Source organism: Piliocolobus tephrosceles, chromosome 19, assembly GCF_002776525.5.
Source record: "Piliocolobus tephrosceles isolate RC106 chromosome 19, ASM277652v3, whole genome shotgun sequence".
In the NCBI taxonomy this organism is placed as follows: domain Eukaryota; kingdom Metazoa; phylum Chordata; class Mammalia; order Primates; family Cercopithecidae; genus Piliocolobus; species Piliocolobus tephrosceles.
Genome location: NC_045452.1, coordinates 53252165 through 53275286, shown reverse-complemented (window position 1 = coordinate 53275286; position 23122 = coordinate 53252165). Strand labels below are relative to the sequence as shown.

Here is a 23122-nt window from a genome sequence, read left to right as displayed (position 1 = left end):
TGTCTAAAAAAAAAAAAAAAAAAAAAAAAGAGTTTTCCAACTGAGGCATCTCATCTGCAGTCTCTATTAATAACTAGACAGGGCTTGGTTTGACTATTTCTTTAGAAAAAAATTTAAGTAATGCGGCATTTAAATTCTTTTTTAAAAATTCAAGAATTTCAAAATTATCACATATATACCGAAAACTCATTGCTTTCCAAATTTAACCTTGTCTCAGGAATGTAAACTAACTGGTCAGAGAATTCATTCCCTTTTACAAGTGAGGACTCTTGAGCCTGATGAGGTTTGCACAAAGCTAATGACAGAAACAGGCTCAACTCTGAAACCCGACTCCGATTCCCATGTTCAGGACTCCAAGAAGTGTTACAATAGTCTACTAATTTAGAATGACAGCTTCCTCATTAACCAACCCAAGACAAGTTATAGGTGCTTTTTCTGTTGCCTCTTTTTTACTGCATTATTAGTCATATTCTTGATTTTATCAATAACAGGACTTCTTGTTACAAGTATTTAATAATTCCAACATCTGTTAAAAGATGGAATTGTAAGAGTAATAGTTGTTAAAGCTTTCCAGATCAGGGGCTCTCAAACTCCAACCATGCTTCAAAATCATCTAGGATCTTGATCAGTCTGCAAGATTCATCTTCTGTCTAGCTCCACAGCCTAGATCTGATTTATGGGTTCTGGGAGGCGCCTGAAAACAGAACTCCCCAGAGTGGCTCTGACTCAGGCGGCTCATGGATCACGCTTTGAGAAATGATATTAGGAGCAGGGCTTCTCAAGCTTTAAAGTGCCTATGAATCACCTGGGGGCCTTGTTAAAATGCAGGTTTTGATTGGACAAGTCTAGGGTGGGACCAGGTCCGCTTTTCTAATACGCTGTCAAGTGATGTGATCCAGCTGTTCCTTCCGGCAGTAAGGGTCTACTTAAGATCACCCATTATAACTAATCTCATTCAGGTTTTTAAAATTTTTAAGTTACAAGTTACTGCTCTATAAGACACTTTTTGCTTACCCACTTTTAATTATACAGTTTAGTGTTAAGTAGATTCGTATCGTTATACAACCATCACTACCCTCCATCTCCAGAACCGTTTTCATCTTGTTAAACTAAAACCCTGCACACCGTTAAACAACTCCCCATTCCCCTACCTCCAGTATCCGGAAACCACCATTCTGTTTTCCATCTTTTTGAATTTGACTCTTCAAATTCAAAAAGGTACCGCATATAAGTAGAATCAAGTGTTTGTCTTTTGGTGACTAGCTTGTTTGCCCTTTTAAAAAATAAAAATTGTCATGCTTCTCTTCCATAAACCTGCATGTCATCCCATAGATTTGTCACTTTTGGCACCGTCTTAAAGACTGAGCGCCTTTTCACACATCCCTAAGAGCCAAGCTGCTCTTGGTTCGCCTTTTGTTTAATTATAGAAGTTACAAAATATGGTGGAAAGAGTTCTAGATTTGAAAACAACACAATGACTCAAGCAGATCAAGTGATTTCCAAATATTAAAAGGTGGTATTATAAATGCCTCCTGGCCAGAAAGGTGCACACAGGATGAGAGGCAAGAATAAAAATTAAAACTTAACACAATTTGATAATCTTAAGAGATCATCTCTGCTACTGCTGAGTATTACTAAATACCACTCTATGCAGGTCCATGAAGGATACAAAAGAACCGAGACATAGTTCTGGACCAAAACAGCTTGGAGCAGCTTTGTCTCACAGAAATATAATAGAGGCCACATATCTAATTTAAAATGTCTTGTAGCCACATTAACATAAAAAGGTAAAAAAAAACAGGTAAAATTAATTTTACTAATATACTTCAACCCAGTACATCCTAAATTTCATCATTTCAACATGCAATTAATGTAAATAATCATCATTAAGACATTCTACATTCGTTTTTTATTTTTTTTTCCTACCAGACTAACTTTTTAATATCTGGTGGGTTTTTAATACTCACAGCATAGTTTGGACTAGCCAGGTTTCAAATACTCAATGGCCATGGGTGGCTAGAGGCCACCGTTGGGCAAGACAGACTTAGCATCAGATTTGAGAGATCAAGAATATATTTCCAGGAGTGGCGACTTGAACGTGGGCAGGTTGCGGTTATGGGAGAAAATCTAAAGCCAAAGATACAAACCCAAGCAGAGAAACCATAAGCTTGAATACACTGAGACTGCAGTACACTGTTTTATGTGCCATGCCACCTTAAAACACACATTTTAGTCAATGGGAGGCATAGCAGTAGGATTCTATGTTGCTGTCATTAACAGTCAATGGGAGGCATACCACTAGGATTCTACGTTACCGTCATTAACCCTATTGGTCAGCAAACTGGTCATCTCCCCCCATTTGTCTTGTTGCAGTTCTCATATTATAAACTGTATTTATAATTATAATTCTAATACAGAAATGAATTTAAGGTTTCCTTTAGACTTGAACCTACTTTAGCTGAGTTCAGTCCTCTGTATCCCGAGAGAGGAGCGGAAAAAGTGGATACGGTAGAGATAATTCTAAATTCCCTACTTTGTTTCTTCAAAATGCAGGTATTCTCATTGGTTGCTTTCACATAACACTTTCCTTTCTTTCTGCCTTATTAAAAACAAAACAAAACGAAACAAACAACAACAACAACAAAACAAAACTAAACTCAAAGCCCGACAGATTTTAGAAATGCAATTAATTAAGGTTATACACAGGGCTTTTTAAAAAAACCACATAATTGCTGACAAAATACCAACCAGGCTGGTGTACGGTGAGGCAAAAGAACCACCAGTCATTACCAAAACCTTAAATCATATGGGAAGGTAAAGATATACAGCATGCTATTTTCACATACCATACTCAGAAAGCCATGTGTGAGGAAGGCTGTAATCAAGACAGGAAGAGGCATTTTCACAGATAACTTCTTAATGGAGTTGCAGGCTGTCATTCTCATGCCCCTCACTTGTTCTTTCCAACCTATTACCATCTTGCCTTGCTCCAACAATCTGCAACTTTCTTTCAAGATCAAGAACAACAAATGCCATCAGTCTCTTCTTAGCCCTCAAGTTCTCTGACTACTCTGCCACATCACGTTCTTCCTTTCCTTTTTTTTTTTAAGAGAGCTGGGGATACCCTCTGTCACCCAGGCGGGAGTGCAGTGGTGTGATCATAGCTCACTGCAGCTTCCTGGGCTCACACAACCTTCCTGTCTCAGCCTCCCAAGTAGCTGGGACTACCGACACACGCCAACATGCCTGGCTAACTTCTTTTAAAATGATTTTTTGTAGAGACAGGGATCTTGCCATGTTGCCCAAGCTGATCTCAAACTCCTGGCCTCAAGCAACTCTCCTAGCTTCAGCCTCCCAAGTTGCTGGGATTCTAGGCATGGGCCACTGAACTCGGCCCACTTTTCTTCTTTAAATTCAATCTTCTCCAGTTTCCACCAATCTCCCTCAAGCTAATCATTCTTTCCCTCTCACTGGCTCCTCTTTTCATAATTCTGATTATAAAGTAAGACTCTTGTCTTCTACTCTTCTTGCTTTCTCACTCAGACATATCATCCATGCCTAAAGGTCAACAGCCTCCTCCACTCTTTCAATTCTGACCTTTCACTTGGCATTCCCAGGCGCTTGCTGCATGCTTCCATTTGCAGGGTATTAATGACTTTCAGCAAATGCACTAGAATCCAGTGCCCAACTGACTATCAAATCCCAGAAGTGTACCCAAAGGACAATGACTAATTCCCCAGTGGGTCAAAGTCTTTCCTATGTGGAAGCAAGAGAAGGGAACAGAACAAACATTGAACACTGTGAGGAGCTCAAAACATGGCTCCTGCTGAACACATTCTATGTGGTTGTAGATCCCAGGCCTCCTTTCCCATGATGCCAGGCTTCTACTTTCTCAATAGATACTTATCGCTGATGAATGTCTGTGAATCAGAAGACCATGGGACTATACCTCTACCCCACTCACTCTCCATACTCCCAAAGCTGGGCCTCATGGACCTCAGATCATGTAATCCTCAGACACAGCACTCCAGTAAACCACTTTTTGGTCAGAAACTCGTCCTTCCCATTCTTCCTCTCCCTTTCATCCACTACAGTTTATTCATCATGATCCTGAGGTCCTGGATGCTGCAGCACTCTGCGGTTATCAGGGGAGGCTTCAGTGCCTTCATTTCATTTCCCTGCCAGCCTGGTCTAGGACCCTCAGCACACACACTCATCACTGCACGTATCACCAATGACCACCCATGTGCTCTTGATGCCCAGGCTCATTTGGTCCAGCCTATTTCTCTCCTAAGTGTGAGACTCAATAAATATACAACCACCCCACTGTGCTCTTCAAGAGCTTATTAGCTGCCTCTTTTAGATTCTCCTGGGTATAGTCCAGACTTAAAATCTCTCATTTTGGGAGACAATGTAATTTAACCATTAGAGGAACAAATGTTGCTCTATATATTTCAGGCATTTTCTAACTAAAAACCTCCAAGAAAAAACAAACGTGTATCTTAAAAAGATGCAGAACTGTTTAGGGCAAAAAGTACACAGAGAATGAGAATGAAAAAAGATGTCATTGAATTTAACAAAAAGGGTTAACAATAACAAAAGGGTTAGCCATGAAGTAATTAGGATATAGTACTTGAAACTGGCACCCCCTTTTACCAAGCATTACAACATTGCTATGTGTTTACAAAGCTCTGTTAGAGCAGAGGAAAAAGAAGGATTTGAATTCTGTCACTGTACTGGCAGCACTACCTAGGGATGAGGAAGACAATATCTAATAGAATAACAAAATAAGTATATGTGATTCATCAAGCTTTTCAATGAAAATAACATCCTTTTTGAATCATGTTTCAAAAATCACGCAATCTGTTCAAACACGGATAGACCCCTAGATAAATTAGAATCTCTCTTTCTGTTACCACTCCTCTGTCGACTTAGAAATTGCCACTTAGATTTGCAAACAAGGCTTAGTTTCATTATTGTAAATCAATTTGGCAGGACTCATCACTCCACAGAGAGCTGAAATAATTGAATTTCTGGACTTCTAAGGAAGAGGGTTTAACTACATTTAGGTTTCCAAAAGGAAGATCATCACCAACTCTTCTTTAGCAGAAAACGTCCCTGGAGAATTCTGATCCATTTCTCGATCTAGTGGCAACTGGATGTTATCAGTGGCAACTAAGGTATCTGTCTGCATCTGCTGAGGCTCATAAGTAAAAACTAAAAAGTACGGTGAATCTCTGTGATAATGGAGCAAAAGCTACCACTTAAGTCTTTATTACTAATAAGTAATGGATTTTAAGGAAAAAAAGAAATACTCAAATCTATCTATAGATAACCAAAAAACCAAACAAAACACCCAGAAAAATTGAAGGTTGAAGAACATGTATAATTTGAGACTTCTGATCAGAGCCTTCCTCGATAACGTAAGTTTAAAAACTGTTACCAAAGTGACAAGATCCCATGTCAGATAGCAGAACGAGAACAAGGCTGTTCTTCAACTTAGTCATCTTCTTTTATCACTACAACTTCAATCATAGATGTAAATGGAAATTTCTGCTCCCTTTGCTGCTTTTCTGCTTGACTGAATTTCATAATGAAAAACGTCTGTTCCTTCCAGACAGAGCACGAGTGTCATTCAAATTGTACACACCAGGCAAAGAGTGAATGCATTTGTTTAGATGCAAAAATCATTCAAATATGCGTCATTATGGGCTGCAGCACGTTTGCAGATGCAGCAGTTTAAAATTCGCTTAAGCAATAAAGCAAGGCATCAAATGAAAGTGCATTCAGGCTTCAAACATCTTCAGACTATGTTTTCCTGCTTGCACACAGCAAGCCCCGCCTTCCTTTCCTGACCCTACTCAAACAGAAAGCAGTGGAACCATGCCCTAGCCCATCCTATTGCCCCACACGTCTTCCAGGTCAACAATCCAAAGTCATGTGAAAACTCCATCTTCAGTTTCCCTCTCCAGGGAGCAAATATTTTGAAGAGCAAGCATTCCAAGCAAGCAGGAACTCAGCCTTAATCAAACTAAGCTTTAAATCGTCTTTCAAAGTAAGGTCCTGCCGCACACAGAAGGCAACACAAAGTGTTTGAAGAAGAGATAGCTCCCATTTTATATTTAACATTTAGAAATGAGAAAACTGTGTGTGATTAGTGCTTATAATTAGAGGGGGTTAACCCTTATTTCAAATAAAGTAGTTCCTATCTTTGATTTAAAATTATAAAGATGACTAAAATGTACATGAAAGGAAAATTATAGTTAGGATCTGAGGTGTTTTAACCCGGAACTGTGGTTTTTTGAAGAACATGCTGAGAAAAGACTCTGATTTGGTAAGAATATCTGGATATGAGAATCTTCTAAGAAAGGTGATTTACCATTTTGGGGCCAAAGGCAGAGAGTTTCTGACAACGATAAAATGAACAGGCTGTAGGATCTTCATTCTCTAAGCTTAAGGTGACCCATTTAATGACTAAATAAAGTGTGTACTCAAGGTCACCCACAAGGAAGAAAAAGGTCAGTTCCCTCTCTTGATGGACTCCCTCCCCACTCATGCTATTACACGGCAATTCTAGAGATTCACTTCATTTTTGGTTTATGTTCAAACTGTCTGGGTATTTCAGGGCTTTCGCTTTTAAGTTTCCATAACAGGGTAGTTGGTTATTCACATAAGTCCCTGGAAAATGTGTATTTTTAAAGCCATCTAGAGTGGGCCACCTCCGGGGGAAAACAGAGCTGATGGGTTAAAAAGCCAACTGCTGTACCAAGAAGTACAAAAGACATCTTTGATCACAGTTGTCTCGTGCAAAAGAACATTCATGAACTATAACAATCAATAACAGGCAATATGTGCGTTTTTCCAGGTGCTAAGCATTTGATAAAGCCATATTGTCGTTTTACACTCATTTTTAGTAGCTGTTTAATTGGTATTCTTATATAGGACAGTTTTCTAGATTTCCGGATTATTTCACGTTCTCTTCTTCCCAGTTATAAATTGTGGTACAACTGTAAGTTCTCCTCACACTGTATGATGATCATCACACCGCTGAGACCACATCTGTTTTTTTTAAAAAAGGCATTTTGCAAAAAATATATTTAAGTTGAAGTATTTGAAATACTTTTCAACGTCAAACTTTGAGAGGATTATACTTAATTGTATATCTTCACATCTTTAAATCGTTAGAAATGAACACATAAATATTCCCTAGGGATTTATGCTTGTTTCATTTGATTCTTACATACTAGTTGTTATTTCCCAGCAGAGAAAGCAAAAGCAAAAAAACAGAGAGCAACAACAACAAAAACACTTGATTCTGGTGACAGTCCAGAATCAGGTTGATTTCTGCATCAATAGCAGGGTTTCCACATTAAACTCATTCAAATTTAATTAGTTCTCTGCATAAAATCACGGGTCTAGGAGAATTTAATAAAACAATCCTATCCTTTGCCCAAAACAGATTTTTATCCCAAATGGTACTCAGCAATAAGCCAACAGAGAAAAATGGAATAACAGACATATGCTATGTTCAAGAGTTCTCTGTTTTACCTAAGAAGCCTGACTTTGCCGTTTTTTGATAAGGAACTGGTGTACATCTTAGATGAAGTATCCCATTGCATCTGAACTCTTGGTGGAGCACCCGCGGAAAAAGGACCAGTAAACCGTATGTATGAGGCCTGGCCTGGACATAATGACTCAGCAATCATTAGTGCAGGCCTCTGAAAAACCACTGCACTCATGAGATCTCCTAGCAAGCACGTATTATGAGAGAAAACGGACAACCCCAGGGGACTCCTATTAAACACTGATATTTAGAATTTCCGAATTCTGATTCTAAATGTTTTGCCATATTTGGAATTTCTGAATCCTAAATATTGCAAAAGGTGGGTGGGTGGGAAGGGAGCCTGAAAGCAAAATGGAGGACAGCAGAAAGACAACCAGAAGCAGCAGAATGACATCAGTGTGGGGAGAACACACCCATCAACAGGGCCCGATGCCACTGAGAGACCGTGGAGGACACAACAGTGCCCAGAGAGTCCGACAACCAGAAAGACAGCAAAGAGCTCATTCCCTGGAGCTCAAGGAACAGATGCCTGATAACAGGTGACTGTGGAGGGAACTGGAGGTTATGAAGATCACACAGGAACTTCTGACTACCATATAAAGAAGCATGGCCGTGAAGAGACGGAGCAAGGGTGGAAGTTAAAGGAACACACAGAGTTGAATGACTGGAGTGAGAGACCAGGGAGCTCTAAAGAAGAGGAAAAATATGAGAAGGCTAAATACCACTGATCTTGTGAAATTAAATATAGGGTCAGTAAGCCAAGGGTCTTTATGAAGTCAAAGATTAGATACAATGAGGTTAAAGAACCTACTGAAGAAACCAAGTGCACAGATGCCCAGGAATTTAGACTCACCTAAAAATTTAGAACAAACGTGGAAAAAGAAAACTAAGCTCAAATTATTTAAATAGTAAAACAGGGCAACTTCTTGACATATCGAACATGAGCCTATTCATCTTAAATATGTTTAGAGAATATCATTAGTCCACGGCTCACAATCAATTCTAAGCTTTCAAGAAAGCAAGAGCTACAGGACTTATTCATAAAAACATAGCAACATTGGGAAACTAACTATCTTCCCAGTTGATAAAGATACCATTCAATAAATAAGGGGATCTTCAGTGACATCCAAACCTTCAAAAAATACATTTTTAAAATGTTATACCATACCATATTCTCGCAAGGTAGTTAACACTAGAAGAAAATATTTGAGGGAACTGAAGCTGGGTAATATTCTTGAAAATACAGGTACCTAATCAACAAATAAAGAAAATGCCCTCCAAATATTTCATGGTATAAATATACTTAAAGCTTTAGGAGGGGAGTACCTACATCTATTAATACATCACCTACTGAAATACCACATTCATGTAATCATTTAATAAAGACATTAAAATCGGATGACAGGAGTTCATGTTTAGCATTCATAAATAGTATCCTAACCTTTAAGGTACAATGTAAGAATCTGAAATTTCTAAAATCTATTACCACGAAATAATACTCAGAAGCAGATTTCTGTTAAAAATAATTCTTTAGGCCAGGTGTGGTGGCTCATGCCTGTAATTCCAGCACTAGGCCGAGGCAGGCGGACCTGCTGAGGTCAGGCGATGGAGACCATTGTGGCCAACATGGTGAAACCCCCACTCTACTAAAAATACAAAAACTAGCCAGGCATGGTGACGGGCACCTGTAGTCCTGGCTACTTGGGAGGCTGAGGCAAGAGAATAGCTTGAACCCAGGAGGTGGATGTTGCAGTGAGCAGAGATTGCGTCACTGTACTCCAGCTTTGCGATAGAGCGAGACTGCGTCTCAAAAAAAAAAAAAAAAGTCTTTATAATTAGCCTTAAAAACTAAGGACAATGCAACTATTATAAACGAATCTAACGGTATGTTTTATCTCTAAACACAGATGCCTCCAATATACTGGCTTTTTACTAGACATGTGTAGGATAGGTTTAACCCTATTTCTGGAGTTTAATGTTCTTTTTATCAAGATCCAAAGACACTTGGTTTCTTCTCATCTGAGATCCCTATGTTACTTCTTGGTTGTTACATAAAACCGGCTTCTCCTTTGTTGATCAGTAAGGAGTAAGTAAAGTAAATGATTTTGCCATAATCTCAGAAATTCCTTTAGGCATGTGAAATTGCTGTTCCACATCTTCTGTCTTTCTAATCTTTGGGCTATTCTTTCTTTTCCCTTTCCTGTTCCAGTATTCAGCTACATCCTCCATTCATTTTATATGTGTGTATATATAATTATATATATATAATTTATACATAATATATAATTTATGATATATAATATATAATTTATATAATAAATAATATATAATTATATATAATATATAATTTATATAATAAATAATATATAATTATATATATAATATATAATAAATAATATATTTATTTATTAAGTATGTACCATGTGCCAGACATGTTCAAGCTCTGGGAATACTTCAGTGAATTAACAAAAGTCTCAATTATCGAAGAGTTTACATTTTGAACAAAAAACAATTATTTCCAAATGTCTAGGCACCGCAGGAAAGGGTTAACCATCAGCATCATTCACTACTTATTCACAATATAGTTGTATAATTATTGTTTCCTCTCATCAGGCCCTCAAAGCCACTGATTATAATCCTTTCTCCCAACCTATCACCCTACACGTTTGCAAGTAAAATTCAAAGATGACCAGGAGCTATTTGCAGGATACTACAGGCTATGAAAGTATGACTCCAGAATATAATCAGGTTTTTCTCCAGTCATCTATTAAAAGAGCTAACATAATAAAAAGTTGTAACCTGATGCCCAGAATTTACAGCGTAACAAAGACTAAGAAAGCAGGTATCTTAGAGGTAACTTAGCATATTAATGACATGTGCAGTACAAATAAAACCACACTGAATGTACAGAAATTTTTCTGGACATCAAATAAGAGAAATAATCAAATGAATTAATGTCTTTCCAAATTAAAAATCTCTACAAGTGTTCCAACTTTAAGGAACTACCTTCGTTCTATTCTAATTTTCTATTATTATTTCTCAATGCTCCCAACACAGACTATTTTCCCTGGAACATCCCCATAAATTATTTATTTATTTATTTTGAAGGTGGAGTTTCGCTCTTGTCGCCCAGGCTGGAGTACAGTGGCTCGATCTTGGCTCACTGCAACCTCCGCTTCCTGGGTTCAAGTGATTCTCCTGCCTCAGACTCCTGAGTAGCTGGTATTACAGGTGCCCGCCACCACACCTGGCTAATTTTTGTATTTTTAGAGAGATGAGGTTTCACCATGTTGGCCAGGCTGGTCTTGAACTCCTGACCTCAGGTGATCCACCCGCCTGGGCCTCCCAAAGTGCTGGGATTAACAGGTGTGAGCTACCACCCCCAGGCCCCATAACCATTTTTAAATCTACACCTCTTCATTTTCTTTACATATCCCTCATGATCCACATCACGGCTCTACTTTCTTTCAAACAACTTTTACCATATGCTCCAGCTCACACTACCATCTCCCTACCTCCTATGCTTACAGCAACCCCCTCCATCTGACTTACATAAAAAGTTTGTGATTATTAATTAGGATTGGAAGTTTCCAACAGATTTGTGGCCAGGGGAGACTATTTAGGGAGCATGAGTCTAGTTTTGATCACGATGAGTTTGAAGTTCCTAAACAAACACCGATCACTAAAGAAGTGAAGATCAACATGTTTCTAGAGTAAAAACAATCACAAGTACAACCTCTACAACATCTTACACAGGGAAATTCCGCCCTAAAGTCTGTCAAATGGGCATAAAGGTAATTTTACATATGTATAATCGTAAGTTATACCCAAGAAAAAGCAAACATCTTGTAAAGTTGGGATATAGCGTAAAACAAACTCAGCTCAGTTAAACCACAGTTTAGCTTTATCTAATTCCAAGTTAGACAACTAAATTAGGACGCCTTTAAGAGTAAATTGACTTGCAACTTCTAAGCTTAAAAGAAATTTTCCAGATTGAAAAAAAAGAATGTCTGGAAACCTTAAACTCAACTTCTTCCTGCCATCAAATATAGGCCTCCTTGATCGATTTCCCCATAACAAGAGGAGGTCATAAAAATCATTCATGGCCATCTCATTTAGTTGTCTCTTCAACTTACACCCTAAACTCTGTGCTTAAATAGCTATTCTCCTGATTTTTCCACTGTACGTCTTCCCACTATGGAACATGAGCCCACCCCTTTCCCTTCCCACCATCCTACTGGTATAGTTTTACCCCGTATATGGCATTTGTATTGTGAGTGCCAGAATGCTCATACTTGGGCGTATTTTTATCTTTGTATGTTATAACTCTGTTATTTTGTACTTTTGGTTTTTCTTTGTCTACAGTTAATATTTGCCCCATTTTAAAAAATTGCCTCATTTTCTACGCACCCATCAATACTCTATCTTTCTCAAACTCTCCAGTAGAACCCTAAAAAGCACGGTAAGTACAGGAAAATCCTTTAACGAAGGTAATGCATCAATGCCACTTTTTACTGGAGGCCTCTCTCCTGGGACCAGCCCTGTTCGTCTCCTCCAATCTGGACTAGCTGCTCTCCAGACGGTTGCACAGCTGTTGCCTGAGATTTCCCTTCACTGTAGGGTTTCAAAGCCAAAGCCTAAGACTCACTGACAGGAGAAGGAAAAAAAAACCAGACAGACACTCCTGGGATGCATCACCAAACTGATATTTATCAGGGGATATGGAAGAGGGAATGTTTAATGAAGCCACTCAGTGACTAATATGATAAAAGAGAAAGACGGCAGAATTTATCCCTTGACTGAACACTAAAACAAATATCGAGAGCCTTCTTTGTCAAGTACTAAAATCTGAATATTTCCTAACAGCCTTTGACACTGAAATTAAAATACATCTTAACCCAGACTATAGATTCATCTTTACGTCATTTCTTATATCCATGATGCTTTTGTGTACCTGAAAAAAAGCGCTATTTTTCCTCAAGGCTAAATGAGAATTGGCTTTAAAAAAATCATTCTTTAAGTACAAACATCAAATAACTTTTTAAAAATATAATATGTGAGAAAAAAATTTCCTTAATTTCATTTCAGTATTCCCTTCATAATAAGTAAATAACCGGTTCTGCTTTAATGGGTATTATTTGGAATTATTATAAAGATATGCTGTACCTAATTCACAATAGTAAAACTGAAAAACTTTAAGTCCACAAAAAAGCATTTCTTTAGTTCTTTTCATAGGGAAGAAATACATCAAAAGTTCCCTATAATTATGAGAAATCTGTGTCTAATACATTTTACATATTTATATACTATTTTTAATGTAGTTCATTATTTAAAACATAATGAGAGCTTAATTTCATGTCAAAGGCTGAAGTTAATTCAGTTAATGCCATTTTTTTTTATGTTGGCTGTAAGCTACTCTTCTACCCCAAGAATCATAATAATAGCTGTCTCTACCACTCTAAAACACTTCCTTAAATTTCACGTTCTTCATCTGGCTACAATTATCACATGGCATAAACCATAGGGCTCCCAATCCCAAAATCTTCCATCAGTTCTGTCACACACAAATTCTCTTTTCTACTACAGCTGTCTGGAAAGTTACTTACTGGCTTGAATGATTAAAAAAAAAAAAAAATCAAACTCGGCAGGGCGTGGTGACTCACGCCTGTAATCCCAGCTCTTAGGGAGGCCGAGGTGGGCAGATGACCTGAGGTCGGGAGTTCGAGACCAGCTTGACCAACATGGAGAAACCCCGTCTCTACTAAAAATACAAAATTAGCTGGGCGTGGTGGCACATGCCAGTAATCCCAGCTACTAGGGAGGCTGAGGCAGGAGAATTGCTTGAACCCAGGAGGTGGAGGTTGGGGTGAGCCGAGATCACGCCACTGCACTCCAGCCTGGGCAACAAAGAGTGAAACTCCGTCTCCCAAAAAAAAAAAAAAAAATCAAGACAGTATCTCAAGATTTTTATTTGTTTTGGGAAATGACATGATGAAAAGGGGGTTCTAAAGACAAAAGGGAAAATTGTTTCCTTTCTCTACTTGGGGTAGGGACTGATGGAAACACAGTGCTTGAGAAAGATGTTCAGAAGCGGCTCGAGTAGAAAGAGAGCTTTGATGAAAGTCCACTTTCTCCTCTGATTCTTCATCATAACCGTTTGCAATCATTTACCTCAGAATAAAACAGAAAATTCCACGACAATAAACACAGTTTGAGGTTAGCTAAAAATATTGTTCATATTAAATTTATGTTAAAACAGCAAGCTGAAATGGTGTGGGAATTATCTAATAATTTCCAAGACTGAATTACCCAGCTATAAAACAGAAGCAGCTGTTTGCTGGTTGGCACAGAAAAGTTCACGTTTCAGACCACCAGATATGACATAACAGTACTAATTCCCAATATAGGGAGAAATTTTTGAAGACTCAATGTAACAGAAAACCACAATGTTCAGCTGATATGTTACTAAATCTGATGGCATTTTTTAATGGCATTTTTAAACTATGACACAGCTTCAGGAAGTCCTGAAAACTTGTGCCTCTAAAGGCATTTTTGTCTTTTTTATATAACATAGGTGCAAAAAGCTGAAAAATGTGACCATGACCGTGTGAAATGTAAATTATACCTCACTTTATTTTTTTTACTTCTGTGGCTACCAGTGTCTGTCTTAGTCTGTTTCTCCCTATATATACTGTATATGGAAACCAACTAAAAGCCTATCTAGGCCAGGCACGGTGGCTCACGCCTGTGATCCCAACACTTGTGGGAGATCAAAGCGGGTGGATCACCTGAGGTCAGAAGGTCGAAACCAGCCTGGTCAACACGGTGAAACCCTGCCTCTATTAAAAATACAAAAATCTGCTAGGCGTGGTGGTGTGCGTCTGTAATCCCAGCTACTTGGGAGGTTGAGGGAGGAGAGTCACTTGAACCCAGGAGGCGGAGGTTGCACTGAGCCGAGATCTCGCCATTGCACTTCAGCCTGGGCAACAAGCGAAATTCCATCTCAATAAACAAACAAACAAACAAAAAAAGCAGTATCCATAAGAAATCAACACAAAATATGTCTAGCTGTTCATTTGAAAGCAAATAACAGGGGTTATACTTCACTTGTAACACTTAATAATCTCAAAGTTTTGATTTGTGAATTCCATTATCTCTTGGAGAAAGCTACAACACACATATATAATTAGTGGTCTAACTCAAATAGTGCTGGAATTTCCTACAGAAATGGCTAAGCATGAATAAGCAAAGTTGCAGGTGATTCCTAAGATTCTGCTCATTTTTTAAGGTTTTTTTTTTAAAGTTTTTTGTTTCTTTCTGCTCTTTTTTTTTTTTTACAAGACTTAATTAAAATAGCTTTTAAAAAATTTCCTGCTTTCTGCCGGGTTGTGGTGGCTCATGCCTGTAATCCCAGTACTTTGGGAGGCTGAGGCAGGTGGATCATGAGGTGAGGAGTTCAAGACCAGACTGGTGAAGGTGGTGAAACTCCGTCTCTACTAAAAATATGAAAAAAATTAGCCGGGCGTGGTGGCGGGCACCTGTGATCCCAGCTATTTGGCAGGCTGAGGCAGACAATGGCTTGAACCCCAGAGGCAGAGCTTGCAGTGAGCCAAGATCGCACCACTGCACTGCAGCCTGGGCGACAGAACGAGACTCCGTCTCAAAAAAAAAAAAAGAAAAAAAAAAAATTCCTGCTTTCCAAAGATTACTGATGTCTTTTACTGGAAAATAGTTTCTAAAGACCATAATCTAGGTGCAGTACTGGTGTTTACTGCTACTGAGTTGGTCTTTTAGGCCTTTTCATTATTTTTAGGCCTGCAGTGGACAGTATTTATGGGGAAAAACGTTATCTGAAATCTACAATGATATGTTATACTGAGAAATGATACCTAGAAGTCAAACTCATGACTACAGGGTATCTTTTTAATAGATTGTATGTTACATGTGAATCTTCTTTTTCCACATCAAAAATTCTGATTCTCAAATACATGGGATGATTGAATTAAAATATCACACAACTATTCACTTATGTTATGCCACATTACTTATGCACCAGGCTCAGAATTACACACTAATACTACTACCATTAATATAAAAACAGTCAACGTTTCTTTATGCACATCTTCTTCTCATTTTTCCCCATTAAAGTTACTTTCACTCGTGTCCCTGTGAAAAGACCACCAAACAGGCTTTGTGTGAGCAACAGGGCTATTTATTTCACCTGGGTACAGGCGGGCTGAGTCCAAAAAGAGAGTCAAAGAAGGGAGATGGGGTGGGGCCATTTTATAGGATTTGGGTAGGTAAAGGAAACTTACAGTCAAAGGGGGTTGTTCTCTGGTGGGCAGGGGTGGGGGTCACGAGGTGCTCAGTGGGGGAGCTTTTAAGCCAGGATGAGCCAGAAAAAGGAATTTTACAAGGTAATGTCATCAGTTAAGGCAAGGACCAGCCATTTTCACTTCTTTTGTAGTGGAATATCATCAGTTAAGGCAGGAACAGGCCATTTTCACTTCTTTTGTGATTCTTCACTTGCTTTGGGCCATCTGGGTGTATATGTGCAGGTCACAAGGGACAGGATGGCTTAGCATGGGCTCAGAGGCCTGACAGTTACAGAATCTCTTTACTGTCACAGCATATAGCTGTGGAATACTGTATTCTCATACTTTTTACCATCACTGAGTCTTAGTTTTTATGTTTCTACTTAATGCTCATTACCCATCCTTATATCAGTTTTTCTCTAGGTATTTTGGTTATCTGAAACTTGTTCTCTAGGAGACTCTACGGGAAAATAATGTGAAAATATGCCCTGAGTTATTGTATGTTGATATTTATTTCATGTGATTATATCTGCACGTCAGTTTGATGTAATATACAATCCTTGTTTTGGCTGGGCACAGTGGCTCATGCCTGTAATCCCAGCATTTTAGGAGGCCGAGACAGGTGGATCACCCGAGGTCAGGAGTTCAAGACCAACCTGGCCAACATGATGAAACCCCATGTCTACTAAAAAGACAAAAAATTAGCTGGGCGTGGCGGCAGGTGCCTGTAATCCCAGCTACTCAGGAGGCTGAGGCAGGAGAATAGCTTGAACCCAAGAGGTGGAGGTTGCAGTGAGCCGAGATCACGCCATTGCACTCCAGCCTTGGCAACAAAAGTGAAACTCCGTCTCAAAAATAAATAAATAATCTTTGTTTTGCATTTGCTTTCTTTGATATCTTAAATGTTGCTTTATTTTCCTTAGGCATAAAGCACTGCTGTCAAAAACTCTGGTTAAAATAATAATTTCTTTGTAAGTGAAAAACAAAAATATTTTCTGCCCTCAAAAATTATAAACTTAGTTACCAAAAAGCAAAAAGTATTATGTGTATACATAAAAGCAGTATACATTCATTACCATCTTGAGAACAATTATTTGGATATAAACTTTAAAATTATAACATAATAGTATTTATTATAAATGAATTAAAATAGTAATGATTTTTAAAAACTACTACTCTTATCATGACCAATTACCTCTTCTTTCTGAAAAGTGTGAACCATGTTCTTCTACACATATCCTTTCAGTTCCTACCTTAAAGACCCTGTTGACCCTCTGTCTGAGTACCTAAAATACATCTCCTTTCTTGCCTTGAAATCTTATCCTTGAGATCTTGGCTCACAATGCTACTTCCTGTCAAGTCTGCCTTAAATTCCTGAGCTGAAATTCCATCCCCCTTCATGCCCACTATCTACTCAGTAAGAGGAAGGCCCACATTTCAGCCACCTCTAGGGACTCTCACACTGTGGGTGATCAATAAAACATACACAATGAATACATAAGTTTGACCTTTTATTGGTCAATTTTGTAGGACTTATTTTTCTGAGAATATTCAATTAACTGTTTCCTAAGGTGGAAATTTGGAAAAGGAGTATTTAAAATCGTTTAGATAGATTTAAATAGTAATTATTTTAAATGGTTTTAAGTAGAAATTACAGGTGCTTTCACTCTATCAATAAAAACAAATCATAGCTAAATGTAGGGGTATCTATGCTTATGTTAAACTCAGGATCATAAATCAGTATTAAAATTTTCCTCCATATTTTCATATACATATGTTTTATTACACCAACTATTAGATTTGCAAGGCATTCCGCCAATAACTGTTATATAAAAATCAACTAAACACAAATTTATCTACCAGGATGTTTATCACAGCATCACTTATAACAACTATTACACCAACACAAAATAAAGAAAACCACCTAAATAACCATAAATAAAGAGTAAACACATTACGGTGTGTAGTATGATGCTACATTAAAAATTATGCTCTCCAAGAATATTTAATTTCACAGATAGGGTATTCTAAAAATGTTAGGTGAAAAAAGCAAGTCACAAAACAGGAAACAATTATATAACACTAAAAACAAAAGCAAAACATATATGAAAAGAATGTAGACTGCAAGGTAGCCAAATGGTTTTGATTATTTTTAGCTAATGGTTACATTTTCACAACTTTGTACACTGAATATACATTACTTTTGTAATCAGAGAAATTTCTTCTGAGCACATATTTGCAATTCATAGCATGTACTACAAATGAGATGTCCGTTAGCCTTGCTATTCATTTTTCAAAGCAATTACTAACAAGCCTTGGGACAATATCATGCCAAATAAGCTGGGTTTCTTTTTCTCACCTGTCATCTAGGACCTACACAGATAGATAAATTCTGTGCTTCAAGAAAATATCAGCAAAGCCCACTCATAAGCCATAACAGCAGTTTTTCAAAAGTTATTGTTTCTTTTCAATGCCTCCTGTTACTTAATGACACCTGAATACAACTCCAGTAAAGAAGACAAAACTGAAGATGTAATGAAATATAAATCACCCATACTATTATAGCTCTTATCAATCAAAACATTAGTTGTTAAAAGTCCCAGAAAGAGGACACGATACCAGGTACAATAATTAAAACGAAAAGCAACAAAATTGGACATGGAGCCAAGAAACACCACTACGCTTCTTTCTTTTCAAAATGTGACTCTTAAAAAAGTCAGTCTTCTCAACTCATCCCCCTGTCCTGAGTTTTAGAAAGTAAATCAAGCAGGAGCCAATGCAATTGAGGCCACTGTGGAACTTGGGACAGGGCCAAGGAAGTGCGGCAGTGAGTCACGGAGGGTGACCTATCTAGAAGGACACCATTTTTATAGGAGTTCTTGCTTAACCAAATGGAAGAGGGCTTCACTTTCTAAGTCTTCCTCACCCAGAAGGAATCTATGAGATAAATGTAAGCTCTTCCCATTCTTCCTTCTGGCCTATGTGGCTGCCATATGCAATTTTGGAGGGAAAAAAAATTAAGGAAGATCACGAATTTTCCTGAAGAATTAGTGATGATTAACGCTGCTTAAATATTGTTGAAGATTGTATGAACGAACATATTTTCTTTTAATTTGGTAGCGTGGTGTTTTTAAAACTAAAGTATATTTTCCCATACTGTATGTATAAAGCTCATAAAGTACAACTACTAAGAGATAAAACAAATTAATCATCATTCTGTGTCGACTTTCAAGTCTTTCTACTTTTCTCTATTACCATTCGATGGTACTACATACAGATACAAAATTATATGTACTGATTTCATAGTCTATCTTTTGCTGATGATAAAATCTACTCATTTATTATACAAATTCATAGAAAAGGGCTTAAATAAAATCAAAATCACCTGTAATCCCATGGTTTGGAGATAAATACTGGTAAGATTTCTTTTTTGGACATGTTTTCTTTTACTTAGTTGAGAATCAGGCTGCATATACTGGTTTTGAAGCATGATTAATGTGGACCATTCACAAGTCCCATGGGAAGGCCACATATAAAGGAGTCTGATGTCTCTCCAAGGATGGCTGATTAGCCTTCCCTGATGAAGAAATACCCAGCAACTCTGGTCATTCCTTATGAGACCATGATGTAAACAATCAAGAACATTCAAGAATTTGCATCCTTCTTGTGTGCAGAGGCCGGGCTCATTAAATAATGAGAATGATGAAGTACCATTCTCATCACAGTGCATGTATAGCCATCGCACATGCATCTCCCACGACTTCAGAATTAGTAGGATTTACACAGTGCAGGTCGGTGGGGACAGGAGGCGCCATGGGCACCAATTCTCTAGCACACTGGATTACATGCAGGGATTTACAAGATCCTTAAAGTCTACGATAAAAATGTTTTTCCGTCCTCACCTCCATTTTTAAAGTTTGGTGAACTCTCATGTGACATTTCTAACTATTGCGTTGTATTGATGTGTCTCAAGAAAATTGTTGTTTACATAAATTCAAAGAACTACCCTGGTATGTCAGAGTATTCAAATACATCCTTTCCATGCGAAAGAAGACAGCTGTACATAAATGATAAAAGGCAGCCAAGAAACCTAGAAAACAAGGCATGCTTTTCCTAAAATTGTATTAAAACAATAAAATTCAAAATTAACATGAACTGAATATCTTTCTCATTTGACCATATCTGATTAGATTTCAGGTCACTACTACTTACATATCTGCAAAGTCTTAATTACAAAATGAAATAGAATGACATTTAAGGTAAAATTCTGTAACTTGTAATTCTTCTTTTGGATTAAGCTATTAACCTGACTTTGCCCCAATACTTCAACAGTAATTTATTTTACGCAATGTTCCTTGCCTTTGCTGGTGAGAGACAAGCGCAGAAAAGTGCCAATTTCAACAGTAACAATTTCAACAGTGGATCTATTACATCACGAAGAGAAGTCATTCAAATGGAAAGGATTGAAAGCTTTGCAAAGAAAATATTCTCCTTGAGTAACAGTAATGATGTGCTTGAATCACACGAGATAATTAATAAAATGTTCACATGATTAAGATGAATCTTACCCTCTGGTTGCAGAGGTACTAACAAAAGCAAAGGGTGAGATGAGAAAGCCAACTTATTCTCAAGGGAAATTAGCCACTCCATGGGAAGAAAGTGGCAACAGCAACCTGACATACTTTCCCCATGCAGACAAGAAATGTTGAGCACATATGTCCAAGCAAAATATTACAGAAAAATAATCCAGTGCCACACTGGATCCTTCATCTGATAAAGAGGTTAGGAAGGTTGCATGCAAGACATAACAAGCATTTTTCTCTCTTCAAGCTTTGTTTTGAATTTTAATACGCTTAATGTTCAAGACAATCTTATTTTGTTTGCTAGGTCAGTAAAAAAAACAAAACAAAACAAACTCTTTCGTCTAAAACATGTATTTGGATACAGTCCAGAGATTTTAGAGCATACTTACGTTAATGCTGAACAGTAATTCTTTGTTAAGCAGCAATAGTATGTAAGAATGTTACCTACTACTATAAAGTAGAAAACATATCACATGGAGATTTATCCTGTATTAGGTCATGCTTGTCTCCTTTATCAACACAACGATGGCTGTGAGTTTCTTTTTAAGTGTTATTTATTGTCTCTAATTCATAGTGAATATTTGCTTTAATACAAATTCTTGTTTATACTGTAAAAAATACTGGACCAATAATCAAGAGATCTTGGACTGTAGTGCTGACTGCAGTACTGACTCTCCCATTTATTGGCTATGAGTTATAGCAAGAGATCCAACCTCTCTGGATCTTGGTAGCTGTATAGCCTGTGAAGAGAGACTAAAAACCAACACTGCCTGCCTATTAAGTGCAAGTAAAACGTACATGCGTTACACCTACGTACCTATGTTACCTATGTTACCCCTATTGAAAAGCCTGTTTTTCAATTCATTTTCCAGAAAGACAAGGCATGGTCTGCCTACTCTACCAGGTTATTTTATAAACTCTGTATAAAACTCTGGATTTGAGACCTTTGGAAAATGTGCCACTACCTAAGAAAAAAGCAGTGCCTATATTCCTTAATTCTAATCTAAGGTTAATAACAAAGTAAGAGACAACATATGCTCTACTTGTCACATTAGGGTCTAATTTCAGGTCCAAAGGAAAAGGACCAGTGATTCATAAAATGAGAAAATATGGTAAAATGATTCAAACAGGCCAAGTACCTACAGGAAATAGCTAATGATTACCTAGTCCCATAGTAGTCAAGAACAGTTAGTGTCAACATGCTCATTTCACATCAGACACTACACCAGAACCAGGAAATTTGCTTAACATGTCGCAAGTGACCTATCTTCTTGAATTATGTACCTCCACATCAAAGAAGCCCAGAATCTGTTCATAGGATGAAAGAGAAATCTGATAATGACTGATGGCAAAGCCTTGGCAGGAATAAACTCCTTCCCAGAGAAAGAATTATTTTATGGGCTTCTCTCCATTTCTCCTTGCCAGTCTCCAGCCTGTGCATCACAGCTCTGTAATTATTTGTTAGTGGAATGATACATTTTCAAGTGGTTCTCTTTCCATAATGGTTAAAAACATAAGGCGAAGACAGGTCATTAACTTTACTATCAAATAGGTGCTTGTTAGATGAGATTAATTATTTAAAACCACATTTCTTAGGCTGTTGTTTCCTTAAATGGTATATAATACAGTGTATCACAACAAATACGAATATTTGGACAGTCTCTGTGTAATCATAATATTATAAATTCTTCTGACTTGATATTGAGATCTGAGGACACTTTTTATATTTTTATTACTTGTACTGTTCGTTCACTTGGAGGTTTTTTGTTTGTTTTTGTTTTTTAAGGAAACTCTTGAATTATCAAATGTTTAAGAATCTAGCTTTCTATACTCTCTTCATCAATCACATTGTGAATAAATTACATTGTAAGTAAATTCACCTGGTGAAATCTTCATTCTAACGCCCAGTGTTTTCATTTTATGTCTCAAATTATGCACATGAATGAACAGCAATCAATATGCTCTTATGACATTCATTTTTGACCTCGTATTACGAAGATCTCCAGAATCTTCAGTAATTATCCTTACTTTCTAGGTTTGCTGTTGGATTTTCTTTGAAATATTCCTTTTAACCTTTATAAAAAGTCATCAGAATGCACATCAATATTGGTCCACAATCTCCACAATCTCTATATCCTTATTTACAACCTGCCTACTGACGAATACACTTGTGGAAAACATCTAGATGTAAGATATCAGAGCAAAGAACTTGATTTCTGCAATGACTGGTCACACAAAAACAACAACTAGGAACAGACTAATAACCAAGTTAGATTAAATATGGAGAATGACAGTTTCCAGAGGAAAAGAGCATGATACCATATAAAACTACTCAATTTTTTAAAATAAAAGGTTGAAGTAAATTTGAGGTTTGGGACAAAACAAACATTAAACATTAGTGATCAAACTGTTTCCTCCAGTTTGATGTAAGCAGAAAAAAAGCCTTCCCAATTCCAATTCCTCTGCTATCACCAAATAAGAGGAGTAGTTATTGTAAAAAAGTTTTTTTTTTTTTTTAGAAATTAGCAAAATGTTGCAGCTTCACATTAGATTCTTTCTCCTAGAAAGTCTATGTGAAGAAACACACAAGGCCCCAGTTCATGAGAATCATCTATGGGATACGGTAAAATAAGAATTCCCGGATCCACTACTACAGGCAT

General features: G+C 37.5%; 1 protein-coding gene across 6 annotated transcripts in view; it reads right to left on the bottom strand.

The window, feature by feature from the left end:
- APP (amyloid beta precursor protein) overlaps positions 1–23122 on the bottom strand; it is a 291865-nt gene that overhangs the window by 186817 nt on the left and 81926 nt on the right. The gene's annotated exons all lie outside the window — the stretch shown is intronic.